This window comes from Podarcis tiliguerta (genome assembly GCF_965153285.1).
Source record: "Podarcis tiliguerta genome assembly, chromosome: 7".
Lineage (NCBI taxonomy): Eukaryota > Metazoa > Chordata > Lepidosauria > Squamata > Lacertidae > Podarcis > Podarcis tiliguerta.
The window spans coordinates 5,900,835-5,918,410 of NC_139540.1; the positions used below are offsets into that span (position 1 = coordinate 5,900,835).

At 48.3% G+C, this 17,576-nt stretch overlaps 1 protein-coding gene across 1 annotated transcript in view; it reads left to right on the plus strand.

Moving 5' to 3' along the window:
- Positions 1-11,233: 11,233 nt before the first annotated feature.
- Positions 11,234-17,576, plus strand: part of PTP4A3 (protein tyrosine phosphatase 4A3) — a 121,743-nt gene continuing 115,400 nt past the window's right edge. The window contains exon 1 of the mRNA XM_083449107.1: positions 11,234-11,504. The gene's annotated coding sequence lies outside the window, so the exon portion shown is untranslated. The remainder of the gene's footprint in view (positions 11,505-17,576) is intronic.

Consider the following 17,576-nt stretch of genomic DNA (forward strand, 5'->3'; position numbering starts at 1 on the left):
TCATCTAGTGATCTCTCAAAGAGTAGAAGAACTAGAGTGTTCTGGCGAATTCCCCCTAAAACAAAAAACCCTGGGAAGGACACATTTTGTTATTAAATAGATCTATGGTTTTAAAAGGGACTCGGGTGGCACTGTGGGTTAAACCACAGAGCTTAGGGCTTGCCGATCAGAAGGTTGGCGGTTCGAATCCCTGTGACGGGTGAGCGCCCATTGCTCGGTCCCTGTTCCTGCCAACCTAGCAGTTTGAAAGCACGTCAAAGTGCAAGTAGATAAATAGGTACCGCTCCAGCGGGAAGGTAAACGGCATTTCCGTGCGCTGCTCTGGTTCGCCAGAAGCGGCTTAGTCATGCTGGCTACATGACCCGGAAGCTGTACGCCGGCTTCCTCGGCCAATAAAGCGAGATGAGCACCGCAACCCCAGAGTCGGTCACGACTGGACTTAACTGTCAGGGGTCCCTTTACCTTTATGGTTTCAAAAAGTCATCATCATTGCCATTTCTAGGGTGGGAACCCTGACTCATAAAATACGTATCGCCAGGGGTGATATGGACCCCTCCAACTTTGCTTCTGCTTGGGGAAACTTTGTTATTTACATCACCAAACAATCTCATGCATATTTGCATTGAATGTGAGTTTATTTGGCAACCTGCATGATTATTTGATGTTTGGTGCAGATATGCACCTTGCATTGCACTATGGAATATATTTTATACCGCTCTTTCTTTTTTAAGCTTTTAATGATGATTATTTTATCTTGCAATTTCATTCCTCCTGCCCTTATGACTGTCTTCCCCCACCCCCTTACTTTCAGCTTGGTGCTTCGCTTATATGTTTGTGAATAAAAATAAATAATAATGGTCATAATAAATAGCAGCAGAATCGGTCAGGAATACATCCGAGTAAACAAGCACATTTTTCGATTCCTGTAGGAATCATCCCATTTGAGCAGCCACCTAATCTCTGCCAGAAGATCATTCCACACTGCAGGTGCCGGCACCGAGTAGGTCCTGCTCAGCGCCACGAACAGGTGAATATCTAGGAGGTGTAACTGCAAATCAACCCATTTCTAGGGGAGATTGTTCTCCCCTAGTTATATCTCATATATATCTCTGCATCGTCCCAGTGAAGCTCTGTTGCAAGACTGCCTATATAGGATCTCAAAGATTTGTCCTTCTGCATTCTGCTGCCTGCCAGTGTAAACAAGGCTGAGGCAGCAGGTACTAATGTAATAACGTTTTCTATGTACAGCAAAAACATCTCGTTCCAGTCCCTGTTGTGATGGCCTGGGATTCAGACTTGGATGCTGAACCTGAGGGATCCCAGCCTGCACAGGATTCCCCGCCTCCAGAACCAGCTGAGCCGGGGCTGGGGCTTGAGCCTGAAGGGTCCTCACCTGTGCTGGATCCTCAGGTGCAGGCACCAGCTGAGTCTGCCCTCAGGTGCTCCATTCTCAGCCCTGTCAGGGGAAGCTGAGGTTGCCTCTGGGTCCGGTAACCCTCCAGCCTCTCCTGAGCTGCAGAGGCTCAGGGCAGAGAGGCAGAGGGAACTAAGTTCCCGCAGGAGGAGTGCTCGCCTCCAGGCCAGGAGAGGCGAGTCACCTGTGGACCAGGGCCGCCCTATGCCTCGGGGCAGATAAAAGCCAGCCAGCCCCATTCCCAAGAGCAACATTGTTGGTTGCTAGTTCCTACCTGTGGGACGTGGGTGGCACTGTGGGTTAAACCACAGAGCCTAGGACTTGCCGATCAGAAGGTCGGCGGTTCGAATCCCCGTGATGGGGTGAGCACCCGTTGTTCAGTCCCAGCTCCTGCCAACCTAGCGGTTTGAAAGCACGTCAAGGTGCAAGTAGATCAATAGGTACCGCTCCGGCGGGAAGGTAAACTGTGTTTCTGTGCGCTGCTCTGGTTCGCCAGAAGCGGCTTAGGCATGCTGGCCACATGACCCGGAAGCAGTGGCGTAGCGTGGGTTGTCAGCACCCAGGGCAAGGCAAGTAATTTGCGCCCCCTAACCCGGGGCAAGGCAAGTAATTTGCGCCCCCCCCCCCCCCGCTGCACTGTCCCTCCCCCAGATAGTCCCTCGCTCTCTCTCCGCACCGCACCGCACCCCTGGCACCCTCCCCTCCACAGTGGGCAGCGACCCGGTGGCTCGGATCGGATTCGCACAGCCAGCACTGCAGTGAGAGAGAGTGAGTGAGCCAGGTAGGGGCAGAGAGCTGCGAGTGCGAGCGCGCAGTGGCATAGCGTGGGTTTTCTGAGCTTGCACAGAGTGCTTTTCCTCCCTATGGGCAGAGCCAGCTTGCTCCTAAATACCTGAGCTCTATAGACTCACCATTTCCCCAGTTGGCTTGGCCCCAATTTCTCTTACTATAGAATTTGGGGCTGGTGGTGGAGGAAATCATTATTCTTCCCCCTTGCTACCCCAAAGCATAAGAGAGGGAATCCCAAGAAGGTGAAGCGGGACTTCACCCCAGGGTATCTCGGAAGCCCCTGGAGGCAGTGACGCTTCCACCCCCTGGAAACAGCAGGAAGGGAGAGCGCTCTTGTGCCCCGGTCCTGCTTTGAGTGCTTCTCATTGATGCGTCTGCTTGGCCACTCTAGATGGGCCCTCCTCCTCCCGGCTTTGCTGCTCCACCTCCTCCTCCTCCCGGCTTTGCTGCTGCTGCTGCTGCGCGGCTCTTTTCCCTCCACCGACGGCACGCTGCGCCTTGGAGAGGTTCCCGCTTCCTCGAGGGGGGCCGGCCAAACGGAGACGACGACCCCCCACCCCAACCAAGCCTCGATTGCGCCCCCCCAAATGTTGCGCCCGGTGCGGCTCGCACCCCTGGCACCCCCCACGCTACGCCACTGCCCGGAAGCTGTACGCCGGCTCCCTCGGCCAATAAAGCGAGATGAGCGCCGCAACCCCAGAGTCGGTCACGACTGGACCTAACGGTCAGGGGTCCCTTTAACCTTTACATTACCTTAGTTCCTGCCTGCACCCTGTCCTGCTTTCCTGCCTGAGCTCCTGGCTCCCTGCTTGCATGCCTGTCCCCGACTTCACCCGACTCCCTGCCCTGCACCCAGCTTCAGCTACTACGGACTGCCTCCACGTTGCACCTTTGACCACAAACTGGACTTGGACCTCGCCTCTCGGGTAACCCACGGGACTAGCACACCTGTCCAGACTCAAGCAGTGGAACCGTTTAGCTGCCTGTTGTCTGCCTCGGATGCAAAAATGAGTGAACTTCAACAATGCAAGGCCAGCCAGGATGAAATTAGATCATCCAGCGGCAGCTGGCCGGGTAATCAGGACTCCACACTCCCATCTTCCCTTGGTTGCATGTACGTACCGTATTTTTCGCTCTATAAGACGCACCAGACCACAAGACGCACCTAGTTTTTGGAGGAGGAAAACAAGAAAAAAAATATTCTGAATCTCAGAAGCCAGAACAGCAAGAGGGATCGCTGCGCAGTGAAAGCAGCAAACCCTCTTGCTGTTCTGGCTTCTGGGATAGCTGCGCAGCCTGTATTCGCTCCATAAGACGCACACACATTTCCCCATACTTTTTAGGAGAGAAAAAGTGAGTCTTATAGAGCAAAAAATACGGTAACTGCTGCTACATGCAAGACAGAACCGTATCCTTTAAGTACTGGTGAATAAAGATGGACTAAACTGAGGAGCTTTGCTGTTTCGGCGACGTTAATGTTTTGTTTGCTATAATCAGTGCTTTTTTTCTTCTTCTTAAAAATGTTTAGGGGTACTCTCATTTTGACTCAAGAAAATCACCACTTTATAGTTCAAATCGGGGGAAATAAATACACTAAATGGACAAAAGTACAAAGATTCACAAAATATTTAGGGTACCCCAACGTCCCCCCCAAAAAACCCCAACACTGATTATAATGCATTTTTGTGTTTCCAGACTGTAATCAGCTCTGTGATCCTGAGGGTTCTGTAAATTTAATACATAAAATAAATACAGTGGTATCTTGGTTTCTCAACGGCTTGGCTCCCGAATAAATCGGCTGCCGAACACAGCATATCCAGAAGTGAGTGTTCCGGTTTGCGAACGTTTTTTGGAAGCCGAATGTCCAACGCGGTTTCTGATTGGGTGCTGGAAGCTCCTGCAGCCAATCGGAAGCCGCGCCTTGGTTTTTGAACTGTTTTGGGAGTCAAACGGGCTGAGTTCGAGAACGAAGGTACCACTGTAAATAAAGCAAGCCTGAATAGGATTGGGCAGCTAGTCTTCAGCATACTTGAAACCAACCCTGTCCATGTTTCCTTGGAAGCGGGTCCACCAAAATTAATGGGATCCAGTACCGAAATGTCGCTCTCTGAACCTGTATTATATCAATATTACTACTGCTTCATTCGTCATCTTATGCCACAAAAGCCTCAAGGCTTCTTTCAAAGGTAATTGCACACTCATTCCGCTGAGACCACATAACACTGGATTGGCTCCCAGTACGTTTCCAAGCACAATTCAAAGTGTTGGTGCTGACCTTTAAAGCCCTAAAGAGCCTTGGTCCGGTATACCTGAAGGGGCGTCTCCACCCCCATCGTTCTGCCCGGACACTGGGGTCCAGCGCTGAGGGCCTTCTTGGTAGTGGCACCCACCCTGTGGAACACCCTCCCACGAGATGTCAAAGAGAAGAAAACTACCAGACTTTTAGAAGACATCTGAAGGCAGCCCTGTTTAGAGAAGCTTTTAATGTTTGATACATTACTGTATTTTAATATTTTTTGGGAAGCCGCCCAGAGTGGCTGGGGAAACCCAGCCAGGTGGGCGGGGTATAAATAATAAATTATTATTATTATTAATTAAGCCCACCTTGCCCTAGTACACCAGCACGATCACCATTAAAACAACGAATTAACAGAACCCATCTAGCAAAAGGAGAAGAAAGGAAGGACGACATGCCTGGGACTGGGAGTAGAGGAAAGTCTTGAACTGGCTCCAGAAAAAATAGTAATGTTAGCACCTTGGGTGAGTGTTCCACAGTCCGGGAGCCACCACCAAAAAGGCCCTCTCTCTTTTAGCCCTGGTAGGAAATAAGGAATTTATAACACTTTCCCCCTTTTCCTTTCATGTTTAGCTGCTCTTTGACCTGCCAAGGCTTGGTTCCGGTGCTGACCCAACATAACGGCACCGGAATCCTAGAAGCCTCATGCTACCCCAGAACCACCATCACCATCAACCCCAAGATACTTGCAAACATATCATTCTCCTCCTCCTCCATCACCCCAGTCCTTGGGACAACATGGTTTGGGACAGAAGACAGGTGAGTCCTAATCTCAGAGTCTTCTGTCTTAAGCCACGTGCAAAAAGTTGTGTGTGAGAGAGGAGAAAAAAATAGAATTAAGGAAAAACTGCCTGTGATTATTGGCTCACTCCATTTAAATCTGTTAACGGGCGATTGATAACATTGTGACCCACAATGTTACCTACCTACTTGTTAGCTACCTACTTGTGACAAGACAAAACAGGAGTTCTCCTGCTTATTTTTAAACAACAATATGCCAGGCAGAAGCCCATCAGTTCAAAAGAGATGCCTCCACCAACTGTATCTTCTTCTTTTTGTATATAATTTTTGTCAGTGTTTGTAAAAAGCAAAAAAAAAAGAAGGAAAGGGTTCTGACCTCCCTTTCTTTCCTCGGACCCTTGTCGGCACAAAAGGAGTCCACGAGAATATCCTTGCAGAGTTTTATTCTCAAAAGTCCTTGTGCAAAACACGACTGAATAACTACACACACCAGCACCAATCAACCAACCAACCCAAACACCAGCCTCAGCACAAACTAACATTTCTCACATATATATACGACTTGGTGCAGACCGCTGAGTCATGCTGACCCAGCTTTATTCGCATTAAAGAAACAGCGGCCATTTTAGCCGTGACACCCCTTCTGTTTCTTAAATGCGAAAAACCCCAACAGAAACAATACATATATACATTATATACATAAACCCAGTTTTGTCATCAATTCATTATGACATGTTGCTGGCAAAGGCTTGGTAAACAAATCAGCAATATTATCTTGTGACTGACAATACTCCAGTTTGATTACCCCATTCTGTACACAATCTCTAACATTCGCATGACGGATAGCAATATGTTTTGATGCGGATTTCATTATTTCCGAGCCCGCTAATGCAATGCACGATTGGCTATCTTCATACACTTGGATAGGCAAGTCTACTTTACAATCTAGATCTTTTAGTATCTGTATAAACCACATGATTTCATTGCATGCTAGCGACAGGCTCCCATATTCTGCCTCACAGGATGAGGTCGCAACAAATCCTTGTTTCTTTGACCTCCATCCAATTATGGAATTGGCAAACATCATAACCATTCCACTTGTAGATTTTCTGGTAGCTACACAGCTTCCCCAGTCCGCATCAACAAATACTTCTAGTTTTTCGTCTTGTGTACTAGATATCTTTAAACATACATTTAATGTCCCCTTTAGATATCTGATAAGCCTTTTCAAAGCACACCAATCAGCAGTACTGGGTTTAGATACACGTTGGCTCAGAACATTTGTAGCACATGCAATGTCTGGCCTTGACCACTGGCTTAAATACAACAGTGATCCTATTTTTGAGTGATACAACTCAGGCTGATCAAATTCATCATCACACACTGTCTTGGGGAAATCTGGTGTCATGGGAGTCTGAACTGGCTTGCAGTTTTCCATGCCAAACTGCTCTATCAAATGAAGAATTTTCTCTTTCTGGCTCAATAGGAAGCTTCCATCAGCTTCCTGCCTTACTTCTACTCCCAAGTAATTGCTTACAGGCCCTAAGGCTTTAAGCTTAAACCTCTTTTCCAGTTGATTTGTGAGCTTCTGGATCTCATCTGTGGAACTCCCTGCCACAAGCAAATCATCAACAAAGACTAAGAGCATTAGATATTTGTTGCCTGTCCCCTTGGTGTACAGGCATGGATCAGCCACACTCCTTTTAAAACCAAGTTTTACAAGGGCTTCATTTAAACACTGGTTCCAACACCTTCCACTTTGTTTGAGACCATAAACAGCTTTTTTCAAACGCCAGACTGCACCATTCCCCTCTTCAAACCCAGGGGGTTGTCTCATTAACACTTCATGGTCTAAATTTGCATGCAGATATGCAGCATCAACATCAAAATGGTGCACTGCTAGTTGTCTTACAGCAGCAATGGAAAGCATTAAACGAAAAGTTTCACTCTTTACAGTGGGAGAAAACACTTCATCATAACTCTCCCCTTTTATCTGAGTGAACCCTCTGGCTACTAATCTGGCTCGAAAACGTGGTTCCCCAGATGCAAGGGTTTTCCTTTTGTAAACCCACTTGCATGACACCACTCTGCCACCAGGTGGCGGCATTATGACCTCAAACACTTTGTTACGTTTAAAAGAGTCCATTTCTTCTTTCATGGCTTGTTCCCACAAAGCACGTTCTCCAGGGGGTAAGTCTAAGACTTCATGATAACTTTGTGGTTCCACACAACTCACATTGCATACTCTCACTCCTCCTAGGGTCAAACGTTGAGGAGGTACACCCTTGTTTGAACGCTGGGAGCGTCTAGGCACAACTACTTCTTCTTCCCCCCTTAACTCTGGCTCTTCTTCCTCTTCCTCTAGAGAAGAAGTATTATCTATTGCCACATCTTTTGGGGAAAGCTGTGCCTCCTCCTCATCCTGCTCCTGTGTTGCCAATGGCTGAGAAGAAGCCTCTTCTCTTACTTGCAGGGGCAGTAGGCAATCTGGGTTGGCATGGATCGCAGTCCATCTGTCCTGGTCAGCGAAGTCTGCGCTTCGCGACAGAACCACGCGTCCTGGGCGTAAATTGAAACGCCACCCTTTGCCATAGGACTGGTATCCCACAAACCGCAGTTTCTGTGCTCTAGCGCCCCCTTTCTGGCGCTGAGCTTTGGGAATGTTTACATGTGCCCAAGCACCCCAGTTATGGAGCATTGTCCACTCTGGTTCTTTCCCAAACAATACACGATAAGGTATATCTTTTATAGAGCTAGACCAGGTTCTATAATCAAAAAGTTCGCTGTGAGAAAAGCCTCGCCCCACAGCCTATGGTTGTGGCCCAATCCTGCATCCACTAGCAGGCAGTCCTTTACTGACTGTATTACAGCCCCACGTCTTTCACACAGACCATTTTCAGCAGGGCTATAAGGGTTAGTCAAACGATGAGTGATCCCCTTACGTCGCAACCATGCCCCAAATTGTTTGTTCATAAATTCTCCGCCCCTATCTGTTTGCAACTGCACAACAGGGCGAGCGAAGAGCTTTTCAGCTTGGGCAACCCATTCTCTGAATGTGGGGAAACACTCAGATTTCTGCTTTAACAAAAACAACCAACTAAAACGTGATTTATCATCTATTACCAGAAAAGCATATCTGGCGCCCCCTTCAGTCTTCTGTGGGAAAGGGCCTATCACGTCACAATGGACAAGTTCTAAAACCTCTTTAGATACTCTATCACTTTTAGAAGCCACAGGCTTCCTCTTAGATTTGGCCATTTTACATACATTGCAATCTAGGAAACAGTTACAGCTATTTACTTTTAGGTTCTTGCACACCTTTTGCATTTCTGAAAGCACACGGAAATTGGCGTGACCCAGTTTTCTGTGCAGTTCATGTACACACCCCTTATGAACTGGCAAATTATCCTGAACCACCTGGGCTGCTTTAACAGGCTTGTCCTGCATTACATATAACCCATTTTCCAACTTTGCATGGCCACATACCTGAGTTCCATTCTTTATCAGACAGCCATCCTGCGTGAACTTAACACTATACCCTGCTTTAATCAAACAGCTTACAGACAGCAAACAATAGTCCAAACTGCTGACAAACAGAGTCTCTGGTAGAGTAGTGTTCAAGCACTGCAGGAAACATGTTCCCTGGCCATCAATCTTGCTTCTGCGACCATCAGCAAGATAGATTGAGTCTTTTCCATCAGCTGGCTTCTCCAGGGTCTTAAAGTCCTCCCGACGGTTGCAGATAATCCTGCTGCTCCCAGAGTCCAGCAACCATGTTCCTCGAGGTATCTTTCTCTCCTCTCGAGAAAATGCAGACACAAACTGAGCAGAACGCGTGTTCTTCTTCCCTGAAGAGAACCCCTTCTGCTTACATTTCTGCATCAATTGCTGTCTCTGCTCCACGTCGTCTCCTGGAAGTCTTGCCCTGCATTGACGTTGGAGATGCCCGGGTTGGTTGCATCTATAGCACCTCCTCACCGCCATTGCCAAGTCCAAACCTTGGCGTTGCTCCATTGGCAGATTCTGCTGCTGGCCCCCTTTGCTGTAACTCCTCCGCTCTTGGAGTTCAGCCTGTCTATCTGACCTTCTTTCTGCTTCTTCAGTCAGTCTTCCAACCACATACTCAAGGGTCAGATCTCGGGGACGCATACTCTCCATGCTGTTAATCACAGGCAACCAGCTTTCAGGCAAACTTGAAAGGATAATGTATGTTTGGTCAGTCTCATCATAACGCTTACCTCTCTGCTGTAGTTGAAGAAACAGAGATTTCAGCATTTGAAGATGAGTTGCCAAACTCTCACCTTCTTTCATAACAGTCCTGAACAGCCTTCTGGTCAGAGAAATTATAGTTCCAGCAGTTTCTCTGACATGCAGTGCCCTTAATAAATTCCAGCACTCAAACGCTGTGCTGGCATTTGCTACATGCAATAACTGAGAGTTGCTCAAACACAGCATAATTTGGGCACGGGCCCTTTCATCTAGCCGTTTTTTCTCAGCAGAGTCAGTCCTCAAAACCTCAGTTTCAACACAGTCCCATAGTCCATCTCTCCTTAACAACTGCTGCATTTTAATTGACCAACTCAGCCAGTTGCTCTCTGAGAGAAGTTCAAAAGGGATGCCTCCCCCAATATTTACAACTTGGGAAGACTGGAAATCTGCCATCTCTGCTGGTGCTTGCTGAGCCCCTTCTGCGGGGCCTCCAGCAATCTCTCCTGACTCTCTCTTTAGAGTCCAACTGGATGGTCCTGGCTGGCACTCACCGGCTTCTAGCTGCTGCCTCTGTTGACCCTCAGGTCCCGCCTGGCTCTGCAACTGGTGTAGCCGCTCTGTGAGTCGCCTACTGTGGTCCTCCAGCAGTTCAAACTGTTCCAGTAGCCGACGCTGAGTGCTTTCCTGATCCTCAGATCCTAGCCGCTCCAGCGTCACTGCAGACAGTTACAGCTTGCCACCAACTGCTCCAACGCACAGCCACTGGCTCCAGGCACCACCAGGACTCACCAGCTCCCTGCTGAGATGCCTTCAGTCGTTTTGCACTCTGCACATGCTCAGAAACACTGGGCCCATAACCTGTCAGTGTTTGTAAAAAGCAAAAAAAAAAGAAGGAAAGGGTTCTGACCTCCCTTTCTTTCCTCGGACCCTTGTCGGCACAAAAGGAGTCCACGAGAATATCCTTGCAGAGTTTTATTCTCAAAAGTCCTTGTGCAAAACACGACTGAATAACTACACACACCAGCACCAATCAACCAACCAACCCAAACACCAGCCTCAGCACAAACTAACATTTCTCACATATATATACGACTTGGTGCAGACCGCTGAGTCATGCTGACCCAGCTTTATTCGCATTAAAGAAACAGCGGCCATTTTAGCCGTGACAATTTTTAATAATTTTTTTCTCTTTTGCAACTCAAAACAGTCCTTTTACATCCTTAAGATATCAATGACTTCTTTTCATCTCTTTCCATGGTTCATTTTACATATCATAAATCCCTGCATATTTTTAAAAAACCTATACCATTCAGTATTCCATTATTGCGTCCATCAAAAATTTGTTTACACTGTTGAATTTATCTGAATGCTGCCGGAGTTTTCAGCTGTACGCAATTATTTCCCATCTATTCAATAAACGTTTTCCAACCTTCTTTAAACTTACGTTCTTCTGTGTTTGAGGAGTGTGCGTTTGTTGCTACCTACATATCAATAATAACAATCAGGGGCTTTCCCACTTCCATTTTAACAGCAATATGCCAGGCAGAAGTCCAACAGGTCAAACCCGCCTCCATCCACTGCGACTTCAATGCTTTAGGAGGGAGGAAGTGAATGAGTGTGCAATTTTTTGTGTGGTTTTGCGTGTGTGGTGGGGATTGGCCTGACCTGTTGGATTTCTGCCTGCAGGCGAGAGAAGCTCCCCCTCCCTCCTTCCCCACAGTCGCCCCTCCCCTCGCCTTACTTCTGATTGGCTCCTCCGCCTCCCTCCCCTTCCCCGTCCCTTCGCGGAAAAGGAGGGCGGGCGGGCGCTCGCGAGCGCTGATTGGCTCAGGCTGGCTCTCTGTTTCTCCCTCCCACGCCGCACCCCCGCCCCTGCGCGGGCGGGCGGGCGGGAGCGCGCTGCCGTGGAACGCTGAGGCCGGCGCGCGCACGCGCAACACGCCGCCCTTTCTCTCTCTCTGTCTTTTTTTCCTCGGGTCTGGCATGCGGGAGCCGCGAGGCTGCGTTGCTGTTGCTGGGGCGGCCGGCTGGCTTGCAAGGCAGCGGGCAAATCAGGTCAGTGGAAGCTGGGCTGTGTGCATGGGTGGGGGTGGGGCGGCGGGGGTGGGGGTCTCTCCCCTTTACCCTCCCCCCTTCCTTGCAAATCAGCGTTGCACCGTGTTTCACGGCATTGCAGCAATTTCACATGCATTTTGCAATCTATTGCAATCTATTTTGCAATCTATTGCAATAAGTCCGTGCAGCTGCATTGTGGATCGTTTGCTGCACCGCGCGCGCATCGCTGCTTTTTTTTTGCGCCTTGTCCGCCCGGCAACGGCATTGTGTGCTGCAAAGGCAAAGGGCGCCTCGCGCGCACGTGCAAGAGGAGACGACTCCGTCTGCAGTTGCAATGCACGCCCCGTTGTCCGCGTTGCATTTCCCCAGGTCGGGTTGCAAGAATCCGAAAAGGAAAGGCATGCACGGTTGCAAAAAAAAAAAAAGCAAGGCGCCGCCGCGGAAGAGGGTGCGCCGCGGAAGCGTTGGGCGGGGCTGCAAAACTGCAAGCGAGAGAGACAGAAGAGATTTTGCAAAATTTAAAATAAAAATGGCTCGTGTGCGTTTCTGACGTGCAGGAGAGGAGCGGCGGGGTGAGGGAGGGCGCGCGCCTGTGCCATGCGGTGCACTCAAGAAACAGGGGGCGGGGGTGGAAACAGGCGATCCTGCAGATAACACCCCCCCCCCCAGGCCTCCGCCTTCCCTCTCGCCCCACTGGCTTTCCAGAGTGCGCAATCGGGTGAGGTGAAGGTTGAAAGAGGATCGCTGCTGTGGGGAGAGAGGGTGGGAGGGTGACTGGGGCCTATGCAACCCACAGCCAGTTTGCATGCTAGGTCTTTGTCACCAAGCGCTCCTTTCCCTTCATCCCGGAATGCATCAGCCTTGCGCCACCTGTGTGATTCTCCATCAGTGCAAAGGACCTGATTTTGGGGTCAGGGGATTTTCTGGAGGGCAGAAAGCTCCTCATCTTTTAAGTGCTTGCCTCCTTTACGAACCTGTAGCGCCTGGAATGTGGGTTGTTGACGGGCATCCATGTGGCAACGGGTTGGCGTGAGATGCACCCAACTGGTATCTGGAGTTCTTCTTTGCTTTGCCACCCCGCTGCCTGCAGGATGCATGCTGTTGCTGCGCATGGATAGCAAAGGCCCACTTCAGTTCATGTTGTTGTTGTTTAGTCATGTCCGACTCTTTGTGACCCCATGGACCAGAGCACGCCAGGCACTCCTGTCTTCCACTGCCTCCCGCAATTTGGTCAGACTCATGTTGGTAGCTTCGAGAACACTGTCCCGCCATCTCGTCCTCTGTCGTCCCCTTCTTCTTGCACCCTCCATCTTTCTCAGCATCAGGGTCTTTTCCAGGGAGTCTTCTCATGAGGAGCCTCAGCTTCAGGATCTGTCCTTCCAGTGAGCACTCAGGGCTGATTTCCTTCAGAATGGAGAGGTTGGATCTTCTTGCAGTCCATGGGACTCTCCAGAGTCTCCTCCAGCACCAGAATTCAAAAGCATCAATTCTTTGGCGATCAGCCTTCTTTATGGTCCAACTCTCACTTCCGTACATCACTACTGGGAAAACCATAGCTTTAACTATACGGACCTTTGTTGGCAGTTCAGTTCATACTGAGCATCAAACAGATGGACGTTTTCCATGCCCTCCATGCGCCGAACAAGCCGTCTGGCTCAGGTTTGCAGCCATTCGGGGGAACTTTAGTTTAAGAGAATAAGAAGAGCTCTGCTGGACCAGGCCAGCATCCTGTTCTCACAGTGGCAAGCAGATGCCCCAGTGAGAAACCAGCAAGCAGGATTTGAACCCAAGAGCCCTCCTGTGGTTTCCAGCAGCTGGCGTTTGGGAGCATTGCTGCCTCTCACTGTGGCATAGCCATCGTGGCTTACAGCCCTCTCTCCATGAATGGGTAAAAAGGTAAAGGGACCCCTGACCATTAGGTCCAGTCGTGGCCAACTCTGGGGTTGTGGCGCTCATCTCGCTTTATTGGCCGAGGGAGCCCGCGTACAGCTTCCGGGTCATGTGGCCAGCAGGACTAAGCCGCTTCTGGAGAACCAGAACAGCGCATGGAAACGCCGTTTCCCTTCCCACCGGTGTGGTACCTCTTTATCTACTTGCACTTTGATGTGCTTTCGAACTGCTAGGTTGGCAGGAGCAGGGACCGAGCAACGGAAGCTCACCCTGTCTCAGGGATTCGAAATGCCGACCTTCTGATTGGCAAGTCCTAGGCTCTGTGGTTTAACCCACAGCGCCACCCGCCTCCCACCATAAATGGGTATTATTATAATATTATTAATTTCATTTCCATACCGCTTTACATTTCAAGGGAAAAAATCTCACTAGTCTTATAATGGCATATTGTAGCATCATACAAAACAACTCAAAATAAAACAAATTCCAGCGTCAAGGAAAATATTTCAAATCCTTCTCTAAGTGAGGGTGGTGGCCGTCCCTGCCTGGTGTGGGAGCATGTTCAATAGTTTTAATTGTGGGTAGGCAAACTAAGGGCCGGATCCGGCCCAATCGCCTTCTCAATCTGGCCGGCGGACGGCCTGGGAATCAGCATGTTTTTACATGAGTAGAATGTGTCCTTTTCTTTAAAATGCATCTCTGGGTTATTTGTGGGGCCTGCCTGGTTTTACACAAGCAGAATGTGTGCTTTTATTTAAAATGCATCTCTGGCTTATTTGTGGGGCATAGGAAGGCGTTCATTTTTTTAAAAAAATCAAAATATAGTCCAGGCCCCCACAAGGTCTGAAGGACAGTGGTCCGGCCCCCTGCTGAAAGAGTTTGCTGACCCCTGGCTGGGTGCCATGTGAATAATTAGTATTAAAATGGTAAAGGGACCCTTTACCATTAGGTCCAGTCGTAGCCGACTCTGGGGTTGCGGCGCTCATCTCGCTTTACTGGCAGAGGGAGCCGGAGTACAGCTTTCAGGTCATGTGGCCTGCATGACTAAGCCGCTTCTGGCGAACCAGAGCAGCGCACGGAAACGCCGTTTACCTTCCCACCGGAGCGGTACCTATTTATCTACCTGCACTTTGACGTGCTTTCGAACTGCTAGGTTGGCAGGAGCTGGGACCGAGCAACGGGAGCTCACCCTATCATGGGGATTCGAACCGCCAACCTTCTGATCGGCAAGTCCTAGGCTCTGTGGTTTAACCCACAGTGCCACCCACTTGGTATTCTTACTAGTAGTAGAGTAATTTCATTTCTATGCTGCTGTAAATTTTGAAGGAAAAAAGTTCAAAAAAATCCCTTGTGTGTTTTGCGACTGGCACGGGCCCAGTTGCGACCACTTGGTGATCTTTAGCTGCCAGGTTGGCGACTGACCTGTCCACCTGGCTGACACCGCAACCTTTCTTAAGCTCTGGTCAGCAGAAGAGCTTGTTCATTGCATTTAAATCCCACCTTTTTCTCCAAGGACTACATGGTTCACGCCCCCCCCCCCAAGTTAATCTCTATACCGACAGGCAGGTTAGGAGGCTGCAAATGACTCAAAGTCAACCATTGAGGTTCGTGATGGAGTGGGGGTTTCAACCCCAATCTCCCAGTTCATAGTCCGGCACTCTAACCACTACACCCTACCGGCTTCCTAGAAGACATTTAGAATCATAGAATAGAATCATAGAATCATAGAGTTGGAAGAGACCACAAGGGCCATCGAGTCCAACCCCCTGCCAAGCAGGAAACACCATCAGAGCACTCCTGACATATGGTGGTCAAGCCTCTGCTTAAAGACCTCCAAAGAAGGAGACTCCACCACACTCCTTGGCAGCAAATTCCACTGTTGAACATCTCTTACTGTCAGGAAGTTCTTCCTAATGTTTAGGTGGAATCTTCTTTCTTGTAGTTTGGATCCATTGCTCCGTGTCCGCTTCTCTGGAGCAGCAGAAAACAACCTTTCTCCCTCCTCTATGTGACATCCTTTTATATATTTGAACATGGCTATCATATCCCCCCTTAACCTCCTCTTCTCCAGGCTAAACATGCCCAGCTCCCTTAGCCGTTCCTCATAAGGCATCGTTTCCAGGCCTTTGACCATTTTGGTTGCCCTCCTCTGGACACGTTCCAGTTTGTCAGTGTCCTTCTTGAACTGTGGTGCCCAGAACTGGACACAGTACTCCAGGTGAGGTCTGACCAGAGCAGAGTACAGTGGCACTATTACTTCCCTTGATCTAGATGCTATACTCCTATTGATGCAGCCCAGAATTGCATTGGCTTTTTTAGCTGCCGCATCACACTGTTGGCTCATGTCAAGTTTGTGGTCAACCAAGACTCCTAGATCCTTTTCACATGTACTGCTCTCAAGCCATAGAGTGCTATGGGGCACTCTATAAATCAAGTAGGCAAATAAATACAGTGGTACCCCAGGTTACATACGCTTCAGGTTACAGACTCCGCTAACCCAGAAATAGTGCTTCAGGTTAAGAACTTTGCTTCAGGATGAGAACAGAAATCGTGCTCCGGCGGCAGCAGGGGAAGGCCCCATTAGCTAAAGTGGTGCTTCAGGTTAAGAACAGTTTCAGGTTAAGAACAGACCTCCGGAAGGAATTAAGTACTTAACCCAAGGTACCACTGTATGGGGAACGCCAAATGCTACTTAAGAGAAGGGCTTGAAATACTCTCCTTGAAGCCTGAATTTGTTTTATTCTGGATCGTTTTATTCGCTGGTTTAATGTGTTGTGAACCACTTTGAGATTTTTTTATTCTTTATAAAGTAGAATATAAACGTAACGAATAATATTAATAAATCGCATGCGGGGCGGGGGGGGAGGCCGCCTAGACATTCTGTGGTGGCGACTATAATGTAGGTTTAAGTTGCCATTTGGCGATGATCTTATATGCCTGTGTTTCTAACACTGCCCATTTTCCAGCTCCAGATTGAGAGCAGGAAATTTTCCGGGGCTTTTAATTTTTCTGTGCAAGGTTTTCCATTTCATAAGTTCGTTAGGAGCAATGAGTGGCTGCCAGCAGCTGCTACTGCAATATCTGGCAAGCTTGTCCACTGCAAAGTTTGGAGCTTTGTTTACTAAATAGAAGTAAAACAAACACGCCGAGTTGGATTACTCTCTAGGGCATCAGAAAATTTTCCCATGCAAGCCTAGTTTGTCTGGAGAGATTCCCCCGCCAAAAGCCCACGCCACCAAAACTGGAGAAGGGGGTTGATTTGGATGTTGGGTGTGCAGACGGAGATTTATGCACAAGCATCGCAAGATAACAGTGAAAGCATTTAGGGTTGCACAGTTGACATGCTTTTAGTAATTGTGGCAAAAGGCTAGGAACTGTTAGTCTCTCCTCCTTGTCTGATTTAGTCGCCTGCTCTGACTTCTGAGTCCTTAGCACACTTTTTTATGTGTGTATATATATATATATATATATATATATAATAATTTTTTAACATACCATTTTTAACAGTAATTAAACATGCTTTTACATCTTTACAGTTTTTTAGACTTCCATCAATCCTGTCTAATCTAATCTCTTAGTATACATTTATTATTTTCCTTATTACATTTAAATCTCATAACTTACATCTCTGTTCATTATCTATTTTGTAACATTTCACATATTTCTCCTTACAAAACTTCTTGTAGTCCTGCTAGCGTAATTTGTTGATTACAATTGCTCTTCAGATAGTTCATATACTTCTTCCAATCTTCTGTAAATCTCTGGTCCCGCAGGTTTCAAATCCTTCCTGTCATTTTGTCCAATTCTGCATAGTCCATTAATTTTATCTGCCATTCTTCTTTCGTCCTTAGCACACATTTCTTGCATGCTTTCAAACATTCTTCACAGCTGGTCTAGAATAGGAATCATCATCATCATCATCATCATCATCATCATCTATTATTTATACCCCACCCATCTGGCTGGTTTTTCCCAGCCACTCTGGGCAGATTCCAACAGAACATTAAAAAACTGATAAAACATCAAACTTTAAACACTTCGCTAAACAGGGCTGCCCTCAGATGTCTTCTAAAAGTCAGAGAGTTGCTTATTTCCTTGACATCTGATGGGAGCAGGGAGCATGTCCTTCGGATCTCGTTGAACGCCATCTCCCATCAGGCCTAGCTTGCTACATTGTCCATG